Here is a 16871-nt window from a genome sequence, read left to right as displayed (position 1 = left end):
GCACCCCGTATGTAACTGACTGGGGTATATTATAGTCTCTTAGTAGCATATGATCTCTACCCTGATAGAGCATGTCTGCTAGTAGGGAATGACAAATATAAACATGCATATGTATATATAATTAAAAATGAATAAATGACAATGTGGTCTTACTTTATGAAAGAGAATTATCTGAGTCTGACCAGGTATCTGGAAGGCATGTTCAGAGATGTGCTGTTGCTGATGCTGGAGGCATCTGTGAGCAAGACAGAATTTCTTTCCATCAAGAGTTACATAAAGTGAGAGAAGCAGGACAACAAGTAAATGCTATTTCCGTAAGGCAGTTTGCGGAGGAGTCACTGTGTAAAATGGAAAGAATGGGTCTCACAAAAGAGATCAATTAGGAAGAACTTGAAGAAGATGGGAACCCTACAGAACTCAGGTACAAGAGCCCCGAGAGCAGAAGAATGGAAGACAAGGCTACTGGTTATAAATTTATTGCTTGCTGTTGTCCCTCGTGTCAAAGGCAAAAGTTTTCCAGTTGTTTCCTTCCAGCTGTGGAAACAGCATGACTCCTAGTGCATGGAGAAGCATGGAGGTGGATGCAGAAGCCAAAGGATGACTATCTGAAATGAGGGACTGCTGAAAAATGGAAGAATCAGAAAGAGAATCCCAGGAACAGCTTGGGGGAAGTTTCTTGTTTGTATGAGAGAATGAGTGTGCAAAGGACATGTCCTAGCCAGGAACCGAAGACGATGTTCTTCGGGAAACTATCTACTACCAAGACCTGTCCCTTTGCCCATTTCATTCCTTATCCTCCTGCTTTGGTTGCTATGATTTCCAGTGAGACTCTGTTTCCTGGAGGCATTGTATCCCCTACTGTACCTTCTCAGAATGTGGACATCTCTGTTCACACATCTTCCTCTGCATCCTTATGTATACTGTGGCCCCAGCACCATCACCTTCCAAGACCTCAACCTTCCACCCTCTAGCCACACATACTCAGATATACCTATCTGCCTTGTCTCACTGGCACCTCAGGGTCAGTCTTTGTGACACTGCCATATTCTGTCATAGTATGGCTTCTGGAGCTCTCAGTTTCCTGATGATAGCACAATGCACGAAGCTCTGACATGCCTTAGTTTTTTTTTTTTTTTTTTTCAGAGCTTCCTTGGTAGTTGACAAACTGTCTCTGCCAGGCACTGATAGGGACATGTTTTCTTGACTCAGGGAGAGAACCTAAGAAGTGCTGTTAAAGAACTAAGAGTCACCTCAAGGCCATGATCCCAGAACACTGCTCCTAAAATGTTTCTACACCCTGGAATTACTATGTCTTCCCCTTTCTACTGATACCTCGCTTTCCTGAACCACATCTTTCCTCTAGTTCCCACATTAAGATGTAGCTTCCGGCCCCAAACTGTCTCCTAATTGCTTTTGTACATACAAAATTTCTTTCTTTTCTATACTTTCAACATTTTACTTGGCTCAGACTTAAGCTACATTTGCCTGCCACATGTGAGCATATGATTCCTGCTTGTTTCATTTCTAAATGCCTACTACCCTTGCAGCCACCTGCTTTATGATTTTACGTCCTACTTTGTTCTTATGTCTGTTTGAAATACTGGTCCTCTGAACTACCATATATATTCATACATCCCTTCATATCACAGGCTCTGCATGCATAGATTCAACTGATAACAGCAGCAATATTTAGAAAACAATCATATCATTATAACCATCATTGTTATTATTCTACTATTATAGAACTCACACATTTTTTGGTAGCACTACAAATAATCTAGGGATGGTTTAGAGTATGTAGAAGTGTGCGTTTTGTATTTAACATAAGGGTTATTAGAGAGAATTAATGTAGTATTCGTTGCAGCATTTAACACAGTATTCCCCACAGAGTAAATACTCGGTATATGTTTGCTATTGTTAGTGAAAAGGGCAGAACATCAGTAAGTCCATGATTATTATTTTCATTCTGTTGAGAAAGATTCTATTAACAAAGAAGCTTACCCAGGAAGAATATTAACAGATACCCAAGGAATGGATGAGCGGAATAACACTCAAGGGACAGGGAAGATGATCTCACCTCAGAAGCAGCACTACTTTAGGCTGTGGGTGGAGATAAGTTTGGACTTAAAGCAATTTTGTGTGTGGATGGTCTCATCTATCAGGCATAGGACTTCAGGTGTGAAGAAGAGGATGGAGACCCACTGCTTGAATGAAGAATGTCATGTGGAATCCCCAAAGAGCTCTACATAGTCAACAATAGATCCCGACTCTCCAAAAAGAAAGATAAAAGTGAGCACAATACACAAACACAGTATCACTTTCATGCCCCACCCAGAACTTTGGCTGTCTTAAGTGACTGTGGTACTGGTTGCCAAGTATCACTGGAATTCCAAAGTTCTCAGGCCTTCTGTCTCAGACTAATTGTAATCATTGACTTTCCAGGTTCATGTGACAAATGTCTTATCTCCAGTTGGCTTTGTTCTGGAGAATTTTATAGTTAAAAAAAACTCAAAGATCAAGAACTTGAGTTATAAAAAAGATATGCCAGGTCTTGGGTTTGTTAATAGGAAGCATTTGGACTCTGGCAATGAATCCAAAGCTTGATCCAATTTTGTGACTTATTACGTGTATTTAATAAGCTCTCTAGGTCTCCAGGTCATCTATGAAGAATAGAGACAAATCTTATTTCAGTCCTGAAGCTGAGGCCTAGAATGTTGTCAAAGTTCTGTGAGTAAATACAATGTTTTCCATTAGTAGGATGGTGAGAGTAAGAGGAGGTGCCATTGACTGATTATCTCATCTTTAACTGAGATCTTCCCTGAGTCCTTGTTGTGTATTGTCGCATCTCCACAAAAAAATTCCAGGGCAGAATGTCATCTATCCATAATACACACACACACACACACACACACACACACACACACACACACATACACACACACACAGGGAGAGAGAGAGAGAGAGAGACAGAGAGAGACAGAGACAGAGACAGACAGACAGACAGGGACAGGGACAGAGAGACAGAGAAAATAAACTGCCTGAGGTTTGGAAGGCAGTAAGACTGATTGTCTAATACAATCTTTTTCTTTAAGACTGTCAAGTCTTGAGACTTATGTGCAGCTCACTGATGAGTCCAATTCAACCAGAGTAACCTTTGTTCTGTCTGCATTCTGCATTGTCCTGCTTAGTAGATACAAAGTGAAACTGGTATCTAGAGTTGAATCTCTCCATACACGGATTCCTGCACTTTCACACCTTATTGGGGACGTTTCTTTGGCAATGGTAAATTCGAGAACTCATAATTGGGCAAAGGTCAGAACACTGTTAGTGGATTGTTCAACCAAAAATGGTGCATCTGTAGCATACCCCACTCAACATCCGGGAGCTATCATAGACGATAGTAGGAAAAGGCTATAGGAGTAAGGAAGGACTAGAGTGAAACAGAGCCTCTAGACATGGCAGAAAACCTGCACTCATGAACTCAAAGTACCCATGATTGCCTGCACAAGAGAAAGTCACTCAACTTTCTAGTACAGGGGGTAAGGAGTCATAAATTCCTGCCTCTAATTGAAGGGCTATGGACAGGTTGTGGCTTCTGGAAAAGGTGAGTCAGTTTTTATGAAGTATATGGTCTCTAGCATAGCAAGCACGTGGTCCCATACCCAGAAGACCCAGAAGTACACAGGTACCACAAAAATGGGTGGCTTAAAAGCAAAACAAAATAAAGACACAATGTTGTAAGCAGGGCTAAAGAGGTAGTAGTGGATCTTGGAGGATCTGGGGGAATAAGGGTAAATATGATCAAAATACATTTGTAGACATCTCAAAAAATAGGAAAGCTTGTTAGTAAAAAAGCAAAACAAAACAAACAAACAAACAAAAATGAGAGGCTGAGTTTGAGTTAAGCAAAGATGGCTCCCATGTTTGAGATTCTGTTTACATTCTATGATTTTCAAGAAAGGAAATTTGACATCAGTTTGAATAATCTGTCAACCTTGTAATTACAGCTATTACACATTGTTTAAAGTCCAATTTGAAATTAGATATACAACCACCCATTTCACAGGAAAACACCCTGGAAATATTTTCTCCCAAGAAGAAACAACTTTGGATCTTTGAACTCTTTATAAGTACCCTATTTTATCCCATTGCACTTCACAGAGAACAGTTACATCTTCAGCACAGATCCAGTAATTCCTGAACAAATTGTCTTGTCATTAAATATATTTGCCTTACTTTTTGGTGTTAACAAAATTATTTTCTTTTGAAGAAAAACTAAGGCTATGCTCTAATAATAATAATAATAATAATAATAATAATAAAGATTTGATCAATACATAAAAGTGTAATGGGACATGTTTCTGATGAATATTTTATTTATGCACAAAAACATGAATTTCTTTACACAAATCTGTGTGGTCTGTGCATATGTTATGGATCAGAACAATAGTCAAGGTTGCTTTCTTTGTCTCCATCCTGCAACTTGGGTTTTCACTCAGGCATAACACAGCCAAAGTGATTTGAATTCCATGTTGTATTTTGGGAATTAGCCTCTCTAATTAAAGCTTTTGGTTTTGAATACTGAAATCTGAATGGGGGTACAATTCACACAAGGAAGAACCTTGGAAGTGCAACATAGAAGACACCAGGTTGTTCCCTGGTAAATGACTAAATGTCTGAGTTTACTCATTCTTTTTTTATTTTTATTTTTTGAGCAGAATGACATCAGTTTTATATAAAGGATGATTTGTGTTATCTACTTCTTAAAAATATTGCCACAATGGTTTACTCTATTTTTATTTGTTTTATTTGTTTTATGTGTGTTGGCGTTTTATGTGCCTGTGCCCTTGAACTGGAGTTACATACAGTTGTGACCTGCCATGTGGATTCTGGGAATTGAACCTAGGTCCTCTGGAGGAGCAACTGGTGTTCCTAAATGCTAGGCATCCCTCCAGGCCGGTTTTCTCTATTTTTAAATACATGGTCTAAAATTTCCTCAAAATCAATGGATAAGATTAAAATATAAGAGAATATTCAACCCTAGGGCCTGTGAACTCCCAATTATGAGTTCTGGGCCAAATTTACAGTTTCAGATATATGTTTCCTCTTGTTCAGCAAGTCTTAAATCTAATCATTAGTAGTTGATTAAGCCCATAAACCTTGGGTTTATTTTGCCACAGGTTTTTTTGTTTGTTTTTTTTTTTTTTTTTTTTTTTTGCCAGTATTTCTGAACACTGGTTCAGACTATTGATGTTTTCCTTCTTCCCTTAGCATCCTACACAGTATCTTTCAATACTATTAAAGCTAATCATCAAGAAGAAAGCATCTTAGTCAGTACCAATTTAATTTCTTAGTGCCCTGTGACCAATGTATGTGATACCTTCACCAATGGGGTCTTTTTTTAAACCTTAGTCAATTTTAGTTAATTAATGAATTAACTTTACATATGACCTCAGTTTCCTTTTCTTCCTCTCCTCCAAATCCCCCTCCTCATGCCCCATACTTACCCATCTGCTCCTCTTCCATTCTCTTCAGAAAAGGGGAGGCCTCTCGTGGATATCAGCCAGGCTTGGCATGTCAAGTTGCTGTAGGGTCTTACCATCGAACTCTGGTGGGCAGCCAACGCAATGTAAACAAGGCACATTGTGTGTGGAGGGTCCAGAAAAGAAATAAGAGAGACAGTTCCATTCACAACAACCACACACAAAATAAATACCTTTAAATAAACCTATGCAAGAAAGTGAAAAATCTATACCATGATAATTTTACAATACTGAAGAAATTAAACTCTCAGAAGATGAAGAAATCTCCCATCTTAGATTGGCAAGATTAATATTGTGAAAATGGCCATCATTTCAAAAACAATCTATAGATTCAATGTTACCCCAATCAAAATTTCAATGCAATTGAAATTGAAAAAAAAGAAAACCTTAAAATGTATGTGGCAGCATAAAAGACCCCATGTAGCCAAAAACAAAGGCCAAAACAAACAAACAAACAGTTCCAAGTGAAGCTAAGGTCTTAGTGTTTCCCATTAGAATAGCTCAGATCACAAACTCAGGTGACAGTACATGCTGGCATGGACATGGAGCGAGCAGAAAACTTCTCTGTTGCTGCTGGGAGTGCAAACTTGTACAAACACTTTTGGAAATCAATTTAGCAGTTTCTCAGAAAGTTTGGAACAGCAGTACCTTAAAACCTAGCTATATCACTCCCAGACATATATCCAAAAGATGTCCCACTATACCACAGGGAGTTTGCTCAACTATATTCATAGCAGCTTTATTCATAATAGCCAGAACTGGAAACAACCTAGATGTACCTCAGCTGAAGAATGAATTTAAAAAAGTGTAGTGCATCCACATAATTGAATACTATTCAGCTATATTTTTAAAATGGTATCATACAACTTGCAAGCAAATGGATGGAACTTGAGAATATCATCCTGAGTGAAGTAACACAGAGACAGAAAGAAATGTATGATATGAAATCACTTATAAGTGGACATTAGCCAAAAAATGTAGGATATCCATGCTACAATCTACAGAGCCCCTCCAAAAAAATACTGGATAATAGAAGGCTCCAAGGGATTATGCATGAATCTCACTCAGAACCAGAAATAAAATAGTCATTGGAGGTGGATAGAGAGAGGGAAGGTGATGAGATAGGGCATGAGGAGAGGAATGAGTATAAAGATCAGGTATGAGGCAGGTTCAGGAGAGGGCTAGAAATGAGAATGGAAATCAGTGGGGTTTATGTCTGGTACTAGCCAGAGACCTAGAATAGGGGAGGTTATGGAAAGTCTACAGGGATAACCTAGCTGAGATTCCTACCAATAGGGATTATAGAGACTAATGTGGCCACCTCCTGTAGCCAGGCAGGACTTCCAGTAGAAGAAGGAGGACATCAACCCAACTACAAAACCTGAACCCTCAACCTGAAATTTTTCCTGCCTATAAGATGCACAAAGATAAGGATTGAGCAGAGACCTAGAGAATGGCCAACCAGTAACAGGCCCAACTTGAGACCCATCCCATGTGAGAGCCAACTCCTGACACTATTAATGATATTCTTGTATGCTTGGAGTCTGGAGCCTAACATAACTGTCTCCTGAGAGGATTTATCCAGCAGTAGATGAAAACAGATGCAGAGATACCCCCCCCCCAATCCGACGGAGCTTGGGGAATCCTGTGGAAGAGTGGGGGATAGAATTGAGTGAGCTTGCGGTCAAGAACACTACACTAGGTGCTCTTCCGGGAAAATGGCGACTCCCGCTCGCGCTCCAGAGTCGCCGCTGGCTGCGGAGCCTGGGCCTGCCGTGGCCCCGCTGGGGAACCCTGCCCGCCGCGCCAGCCGCAGCCCGTGAGCAATGTACTCGCTGCCCCGCGGCTTTGAGGCCCCAGCTCCGAGGACTTGGGGCGGCAGAGTTCAGCGGAGCTGCGGGAGAGGTTGAGGCGCCAGGGGAGACTTTTGCGCAACGAAAAATTCATTTGCAAATTGCCCGACAAAGGTAAAAAGATCTCAGACTCCATTGCCAAACTGAAAGCTGCCATTTCAGAACGTGAAGAGGTTAGAGGGAGAAGTGAACTGTTTCGTCCTGTTAGTGTAGACTGTAAGCTAAAGCAAAAAGCAACTACGAGAGTTGATACCGACATAGACAAGGCCCAGAATTCTGACCTGATGCTTGATACTTCTTCATTAGTTCCTGAATGTTCCTCAGTAGATAGTAAATCATCTAAAACAACCTCAGAAACACAGAGACCTACACATCTCACTCACAAAGGCAATGAAGAGACTTTGGAGGCTGGCTGCACAGTGAACACCAGCCCAGCTGCCCACAGGAGAGCCCAGGCACCCTCATCTGAAGTTAATGAGTATCTCCCCCAGCACTCAAGTCAAGTGGAAGAGGTTTCCAGCAGACCAGAGTGAACCCTCAGAAGAAAACACCAGCACTGAGAGCTCTGCAGGACTGCAGAGTGAGACTCTCAAGAAGCCTCATTACATGAAAGTGCTAGAAATGCGAGCCAGGAACCCAGTGCCCCCTTCTCACAAGTTTAAGACCAATGTGTTACCCACACAACAAAATGACTCACCAAGTCATTGTCAGAGGGGTCAGTCTCCTGCTTCCTCAGAAGAGCAGCGACGCAGGGCTAGGCAGCATCTTGATGATGTCACAGCAGCGCGCCTCCTTCCACTCCACCACCTGCCTGCATGGCTGCTCTCCATACAAGAGTCGCTGGCCCTGCAGAGAGAGCAGAAGCAGAATTATGAGGAGATGCAGGCCAAGCTCGCAGCACAAAAACTAGCCGAGAGACTGAATATTAAAATGCAGAGCTACAATCCAGAAGGGGAGTCTTCAGGGAGATACTGAGAAGTGAGGGACGAAGACGATGCCCAGTCCTCGGATGAATGCTGAAGATGATGCTGGGAGATCCCGAGAGCTACTGCTGAGTTCTCACCATCTCATCGAACTTCCTAACAAGTATCAAGACCAGTGTCAGACCTTGTTGAGGGACAGCATTTTTAAAGTTACACAAAGGTAGCTACAAAATAAGAACCCAGTTTGTCTTTCAGAAGATGACCTTCACATGCTTGAACAGTTTAATATTTGAACATTGTGTTTGGCCATATTGTGTTACAGTTTTGCAGTATATTGTACATTGGTCTGATATTTTAGTGTGAGTAGAGCACACATTTGCTTTAAGATAACTGCTTTTTCCTTATTCGTACTCTTATCAGATAGCATTGCTTACACCCCTTCTGGTGAAACACTTTGTTATCCCAGGCACCTAAAGTGACTTAGGAAGGCCTGGTCCCTTCCTAAAGGGAGCAGTGTAAAGAATGGTGCGCATGCTGCGTGGACATGGTCCTGAGATGCTGGATGTGAAACAATGCGGAAGACATTCAGACAGTACAAGTGTATCTGCTGCTCCTGCCTTCTCTGGGGGTGGCTGCAGTCTTCCTATGGTGAGGATGAGGAGCACTTTGAAGAGGTGCTGGGTCGGGGAGGGTCTTCTGAGCTGGTGTGGGGAGCTGCTCCTGGCTCCCCTCGGCTCGAACTCATTGCTGTCTTGGTTGATAGAACACTCATGTTTGGTAAGAAAACCAAATGTTTTTCTTAAGAGTTACAGTTGAATTGTCAGTATATTGCTTTTTTCCTTTTTAAACCCAAAGAGGTTGTTTGTAGGCTGCAGAAACCTCAGTCATGTACGTACACATTTGTGTTGTTTAAAATGATTATATGATTGTTTTCAGCAAAGATAACAATGTTTTCAAAAAGCCTTTGTCTATTATGTGGAACTTGTAAAGGAGAAATAAAATACCAATCAGAGCAAAAAAAAAAAAAAAAAAAAGAACACTACACTAAAAGAAGATCTACAGTCAACTAACCTGGGATCATGGACATTCATAGACAACCAACCAAAGAGCATACAGGAGCTGGACCTAGGCCCCTACACATTTGTAGCAGAGGAGTAGCTTAGTTTCATGTGGATTCCTTAGCAATTGGAGCAGGGGCTATGTCTGACTCTTCATTGGATCCCCCACCACCTATCTAGACTACATGGTTGGGCATCAGAAGGAAATGATGTACTTAGCCCTGCTAGGACTAGATATCTCAGGATGGGGTTGTACTCCAGGGGAGGAATAATGAGAAGAGGGACTTGTAATGATGGGAGTGGGAGACACTAATTGGAACACAAAGTGAACAAAAATATGGAAGAAAAAAATGTGTGGAGAATTAAAAGAAAAAAGGATCTCAGTGTTAGACATGAAATTCTGAGGCTTCTGGAAGAAAGTGTGGGAGGTACACTTAAGAATACAAGTTCTGGTAAGCATGTTCTGGATAGCAATCTGGTTGCCCAAGAAATTATAGCAATAATAAAGTGGAACTTCATTAAATTAAAAGGCTTCTTATTGCAAAGAAAACTGTTAATTGACTGAGAAACAGTCTACAAAATGAGAACAATTTTGTGAGGTAATCAGTGGGTATCAGCTTGGTATCTAGAATACTCACAGAACTTAAAAACCAACAGCAAGAAAATGAACATCCCAATTAAAAAGTGGGCTGTAGACCTGAACAGAGACTTCACAGAAGAAACACAATGGATCAGCAATATTTAAAATGTGTTTGCCATCCTTAAACCATCAGGAAATTGGAAATAAAAACCATTTTGAGATTTCATTTCTCCACTGTCAAAGTGGTCTACTTTAAAAATATTGGAAGAACACATGTTTTATATGTGATGTTCCCTATCTGAATCTGTGACTATTTAGTAAAAAATGGTTCACATCAAAACTTGTTTCAAATAATGAAACTGGAGACCTTTCTATTCTCAGTGCTTTGAGAATGTAAAGTCACCCAGCACTGCAGACACCTGATAACTGATACCAGTCCTTGCGCTGTTAACTCACTAGGAAAGTTGAAACAGAAACAGCAAGGCTGGAGGCTTTCCTCTGCCAGACATTCCTGACTTCCAGGGTTCCTCACAACTGCTTAGAGGCTAATGAAAGTATGCCAGAATCACAGGATGGTGACATATATTTATTTATTAAAACTTAAAACATATTGGATTTGGAGATATAGCAGACAACAAGCATGTAGAACCTGCTAGGATATCCAAAGGATGAACGGATGAAAGTTTGACAGTTATGAGAAGAGTTTGGTTGGTGATAACCAAGACCCTCAAGTTTCACAGCCAAGGAAAAGCAGAATTTACAAAGTGAGGAAGTGGGCTAAAGTCATTCCCAGAGAGAGTAATTTATCCAGAGAGATAAAGTCAAGGTAAAATAAAAGAGGAGGAGGAGAAAAGAAGGAGGAGGAAGAAGAGAAGGAGGCAGAAGAGGTAGGAGAGAGAGTTGTCACACAGCAACAGCCAAAAGAGGAAAAACATTTAGAAGCCCTCCCTCCCTGCTCTTTTTGTCTTTCTGCTGGAACAGCAGCCTGGATGTTGTTTGAAGCAGAAGCTTGCTACATGCTGACACTGCACCCTGGCATCCCCCAACCTGCCATGAACCACACACACTCTTGGGTTTGAAGAACAAGTATGTTGAGACTATACCCTGAAATTCAGCCTACACAGTCCCTTTATTATTTCTTTATGTAATCTTTCTGACTAAAGGGGGCTCTGAAAAACTTTTTATTAGTGACATGAGAATATCATACAGTGTATTTTAATCATATTTATTCACTCAAACTTCTTCCCTACCCACACAGCCTTTTGTCCTTCTCCCTTTTCCCCTCTTTCTCTTTCCTTAAACCAGTTGAGTGTTATACTTGCTGTCTTAGTATGTAGCTTTCCAGTGGTTGACCTATAAGAGGTCATGGCTTTACAAGAACACCAACTCCCGTTCTCCTAGCAGTTATTAATTCAAAATGGCTACTCAGCAAGCGGTAAGACATTGTGTCTACCTCTCCTATCTTTTGGGGGAGTTTGTCTGGGGTGAGCTGTCACAACTGCCCTAAGTTCATGTGGGTGAATGTCTAGCTGTGTCTGGAAGACAGTTTTCTTCTAGGTTATCCATAACCTCTGTCTCTTATAACCTTTCTATACCCTTTTCCATAAGTATCTCCAAGCTTTGAGAAAGGGGTATGATAAAGCTATCCCATTTAGGGCTGAGCATTCTGTAGTTCAACATCCTTAAACATGGGGCATTGAGGGGGATGAGAATTGAAACTAACTTGAGATTTCATCTAACCTCAGTCAAAACATCTAGGATTAAAATAAAATGATAGCAAATGTGTTGAGGATATGGGAAAAGTGGAACATTTATTCACTGGGAGTGCAAACCGGTGCAGCCTCTATGGAAATCTCTCAAAAGGCTGCAAATATATTGTCTACAGTTCCAACTATACCACTCTCAGGTAATATACCCTAAGGACTCTATATTCTACTGCAGAGATACCTTATTTCTCACCCATGTTTATTGTTGCTCTGTTCATGATTGCCAGGAAATGGAGATAGAAGAACAGTTTTCAACTGATAGATTCTTAATGAAACCCTGGTACATTTACACAATGGAGTCATTTTCCATTAATAAAAATGAAGCTATGAAACTCATAGGTAGGTGAGTGGCTCTGGAAACAATCATTCTGTGTGATAGCCAGGATGAAGAGGGACAATGTGTGTGTGTGTGTGTGTGTGTGTGTGTGTGTGTGTGTGTGTGTTTATATATGCAGACTTCTATATATATTGGAATACCAATAGATAGAAAGAAAAATCAGGAAGAGGCTATTGTTGGAGATAAGAACATAGTTGTATAAGGGGGCAAATGGGAATCATAGGGTAGGAAATAGTAAAGGGGTTGGGGAATGAGAGGGCAAAGTAAAGGAGAAAATTTAGTAATGGAAAACTAACAAAAAAGACATTTGAACAAGGTCATATGGAAATCTACACTTATAGAAGCTTCATGATTATATATATATATATATATATATATAAACACAAATAGAGGTGACAGACAAATACAGAGAGATAGAAAAAGACAGAAACAGAGATTGTTTGGGTGAAGCTACCTTGTAACAGAGTTGGAAAGAAAAAAAACCTAAATATTCCTTCATGTGTTTGCCCCAGCAAAACACCATCCAACCGACTTTCCAAAGAACTGTTAACTTTTCACTACAACAACCTGTAACTAGACTCATCATAGGTCCCTGATAATAATTATACTACTATTATTCTGCTGAGTTACTTAGCATCAAGCCAGCTCCTAATGACTTTGCATTAAATCCATTGAATAGTATGTCTCTCAACCATCATTAATGAAGTAATCATTACTCTTCAGTAAGTCATATTAACACAGACTCAAAACTGGTCAAGGTGCAGAGAATAAGAGGTTTCAGGCTGCATTTTAAATCTTGTATTGAAAATTCAAATGATTAAATACAGAAGTTAACTTGTATTGTCTAAGAGTACCACTTTCTTATATATAAAGTTGCTAACAATTAAGCTTCTATCAATATCTTGCCTTAGGAAAATCGTCATTAAGTTTTATAGTAAGATTAATCATATACATTCCACTGAAAAATTCTTTTAAAATATTTTTGACACTTACTTTGGCCTTCCAACATGCTTCAAAATGCCTCTGCTTTAACTGTGTGTGTGTGTGTGTGTGTGTGTGTGTGTGTGTGTGTGTGTGTGTGTTGCAGGGGGCGTCAGTGTTGACACAAGGTGTCTTCCTCCATTGTTTCACTGTACCTATTGAGATGAGGGTCTCATGATGAACCCAGAGCTGACCAATACTGAGTAGTCTGGCTGTCTGTCTTAATCCTTTTATCTCCCAAGTCTCTGAGATACAGGCAAACCTCCATGTCTTCCCAGGTTATGGTTTAAGATTTCATATTCTGGTTGTCATTTGTCCTGGTTGTTTGTTAAGTTGACACAAACTTAGATATTATTAGGAAGAGGGAGCCTCATTTTAAAAAACACCTCCACCACACTGCCTGTAGGCAACACTGCAGAGCACTTTATTAATCTTTTCTATGAGTGGTTCCAGTCTATGAGTTGTATAAGAAAATAGGATATCCAAGTACGTAAGATATAACCCTCCATAGCTTCTGCTTCAATTTCTGCCTTAAATCCATGATCTGACTTCTTTGGCTGATGAACTGTAATCTTCAAATGACATATGTAAATTTCCCTACCATTAAAATTAGTATTAAATTTGTCTCTTACAAGAGGGGTAAAAAAAATTAAAATCTGGGGGAAAATCCAGTGCTATCTAGAAGAAAAAATGGATAAATAAAGCATGTGGCATTCATTTATACGAGTCATTCAATGATTTGTTCAGATATGATAATATAAATACCTCCCAGAAACTTTAAATTTTAATTTTTGAAACTTTTAGACACAAATACACTATATTTTTATTATGTTCATCCTTTCTCTCTTTATATATATTTTTCTCATGTCTCCCCCAACAAACTTTGCTCAAACTCATAACTTCTAGCATATATATGTACATATATATATGCATATATATAGTGTATAAGTCTGAGCAAATAGGATTGGGCAACCTCTCATGTCTACCTCAACAACTCCTTCCTTTATCAATTAATAATTAAGTCAATCCCCCAAGGCATGTCCACAAGTCAATCTGATTTACGTTATTTCTCAATGGAGGCTTTTCTCTCAGATAACTCTAGGCTGTGTCAAATGGACATTTAAATCTAAGTCTTGTACTTCTTCACTGCCTACACGGCAGGTGGGAGGTAAGTACAGACACAGAGACAGAATTTTTATCATGTAACAATCCAAGGTAGTGTTAGAAGTGGTATTAATAAAGACATTGTTACTCACATGGCTGTTCACAGTTTTTAAAGTTACCCAGTCTCCTGATAATCCTGGAATCACACAATTTACCCACATTACTAGCATGTGCTCATCAATTTATACTCTTTATTTAACTTTTTTAGATGTCTACCATTATGAGGGAAATAGAAAACTCAGATGCTTGGATTAGGGGGCTTCTGTGATGTCAGCTTTTTCCTGACTCTTCCTCCCAAGCAAGGGAATTAACTATTTATGGACCTATGTCCTGACACTAGCTGATGGTGGCTGCTGAGTGCCTGTTCTTTCACCCAGTGGGTCCCAGTACCTGCTGATTTCATATGGTGATGCTATCTATTCTACAAAATCCAACCCTGATATGAATCTAAATGAACATGTGGAGCCCTATCTTCCTAGAAATCAATGAAAGAAACACAGCAATGATGCACCTGGAAGGACAGAAAGCCAAACCAAATATCATTTAAGAGAAATACCGGAACCCACTGCTAGGAAACAAAGATACAGCTCAAGCGGGGCAGTGGATTGTTACCATTCTCTACATCACTTTGCTTTGAACTTTCACGAACTATACTCTATTCCCATTTTTCCACAATCAAGCTACTTCCAAATCGTATCTGTTCATTTACTATAGGCAGTTTTATTCATGAGGGTGTTGACTCCAAGGAAATGAGAACCTTGGGGAGTTCAAGGAGAAAAAAAAATGAAAACTTGCCCTATTTGTATTTTTAACCTGAATGTCAATCAGAAAAAAAAAAAGCCCAATTGATTCATTAAGGTAAATCTCTTCCTTAAACCTAGCAACCTAATAGCCCAGGCTTTCCTTATTCTTCTTTCATTTATTTTTTATTTTATTTTACCTTATCTGTGTGGATGTTTTGCCTGGATGTATGACTGTAAACTATATTGTGATTGGCATGTCCATACAGAACAGAAGGTGTTAAATATTCAGGAACTGGAGTTAGAAATGGTTGTAAGCTTTGTTGCTTCCAACACGAAGCTGGGAATCAAGCATAGGTCTCCTTCAATAGAAGCCACTGAGCGTCTCTCCGTGCCACCTTGTTCTTATTTAGAGAGAACTTAAACCACTGAGTTAAAAATTAATGATCCCAGCAATGCACATAGCAAAACCAGCTTTTTTTTTTTATTTTCAAGTTCCGAGAAGGAAGAGCATTCTTGCAGACCTGTATAAGAGCAATGAGTATTAACTACGCCACAGACCGCAGTTTCATTGTCTTGAAATTCTATCTACCAAAGAAATTAGTCAATTATTTTTAAATTTAGCCTGGTGTCAGTTCCCTGCATAAAGGCAAAATGTAGCCATATTCCTTACCAAAACATCATGTGAATGGTCTTTAATCTAATTCTGGACAAACTCCTAACACCTCTTAAGCTGGGCATCTGGTGTCTGCATTTCTTTTAGCATTACTGTTTTCCAAGTTCTCACTAGAATAGCGATTAAGCTCTGCATATTTCCAACCTAAAGCTCCAGAATTATCCACATTCACTCTACAAATTAGAATAAACAAACAAATAAACAAACAAACCCACATAGTAGGTATTTATCACAGCAACAGTCCTACCTATCCATTTCAGAAAGTAGAACAAAGTTAACTAGAAGTGATGAGAACCAAAACTCATTCTAAACTGGTCTGGACTTAAGCCTCATTGGTCTCCCCAGCATCAGACTTGAACCTCTTAGCTTCTGGATAGCATTAGGTTTGCCCTCCAGCCCTTCTAGGTTAGCAGAACTATGTCTAGTTCTTTGGTCTATAGACTTGCCAAGAGATAGGACCCAAGAAAACACCCACATTTCCCCCAGGTTTTGGCCCTGAAGTATATGAAACTCAGATAATCTGGTGGAATTAATAAATGAAACCAGTAGGTGTCTGGATCTTGAAAGCACAGATTCAGGATGTCCTATAGCATTCACTTCCTGTGATTGTCATTGGGACTCAGCCTGGGTCCTGATACAAGGGATCACCAGGGGTGCACAGATGATAGGTGTGAGAATTGCAATGGTTACTAACACAGTCTCTACATCCAAACCCTCTGTTCTCAGGTCTGCCATCCTGGAGAGTAAATAAAGTTTATCCTTAGAGACAAAAAAAAGGAAGGAAAAATATAAATAGTGGAAAATCCATCAGTCCAGGAAAATTTGGAAAGTGAAGGAGAGTTGTATGAGAGTCTCAGTCAGTGACTGTGGACAGGAGCTGGCAGCTGGGTGTCACTATGTGTCAGCATTCTCATGGCTCACCCATAGGCATTATGACTGTGTAGCCTTTGTAGCTGCTGCCATCTTTAGTTGGCATCCTTCATGCAAGAGCTGCCCCCATCTTTGGCAAATCGTTACCATTTGCTTGATTTGTAGTCCAAGGATAGATACTGTATTGTCACTCAATATAGTCCCCACCCTCATGGCATATTTTGGGGTAGAAGGTGAATATGTTTATGTGTGAACCAAATTACTGCAACACATGAGTATACAGCAAGGTTGATGATTCAAATGTTTCTATGGATGAGCATGGTGCCAGCCCAGCATCCATAAAAGCCTTCATCTCTAAATGTGGGCCCTGCTTTGCAGCC

At 39.9% G+C, this 16871-nt stretch overlaps 1 pseudogene across 1 annotated transcript; it reads left to right on the top strand.

Annotated features, from left to right (window-relative positions):
- The first annotated feature begins 7354 nt into the window (after positions 1-7354).
- Positions 7355-8620, top strand: LOC308432106 (DNA-directed RNA polymerase II subunit GRINL1A-like; annotated as a pseudogene). Its single transcript has one exon. The product of its transcript is annotated as a DNA-directed RNA polymerase II subunit GRINL1A-like (transcript).
- Positions 8621-16871: the final 8251 nt, after the last annotated feature.

The sequence above is a fragment of the Micromys minutus genome, assembly GCF_963924665.1.
Source record: "Micromys minutus genome assembly, chromosome: 18".
Classification (NCBI taxonomy): Eukaryota; Metazoa; Chordata; class Mammalia; order Rodentia; family Muridae; genus Micromys; species Micromys minutus.
Note: the sequence above shows the minus strand (reverse complement) of the source record. Positions and strands in the feature narration are given on the sequence as shown.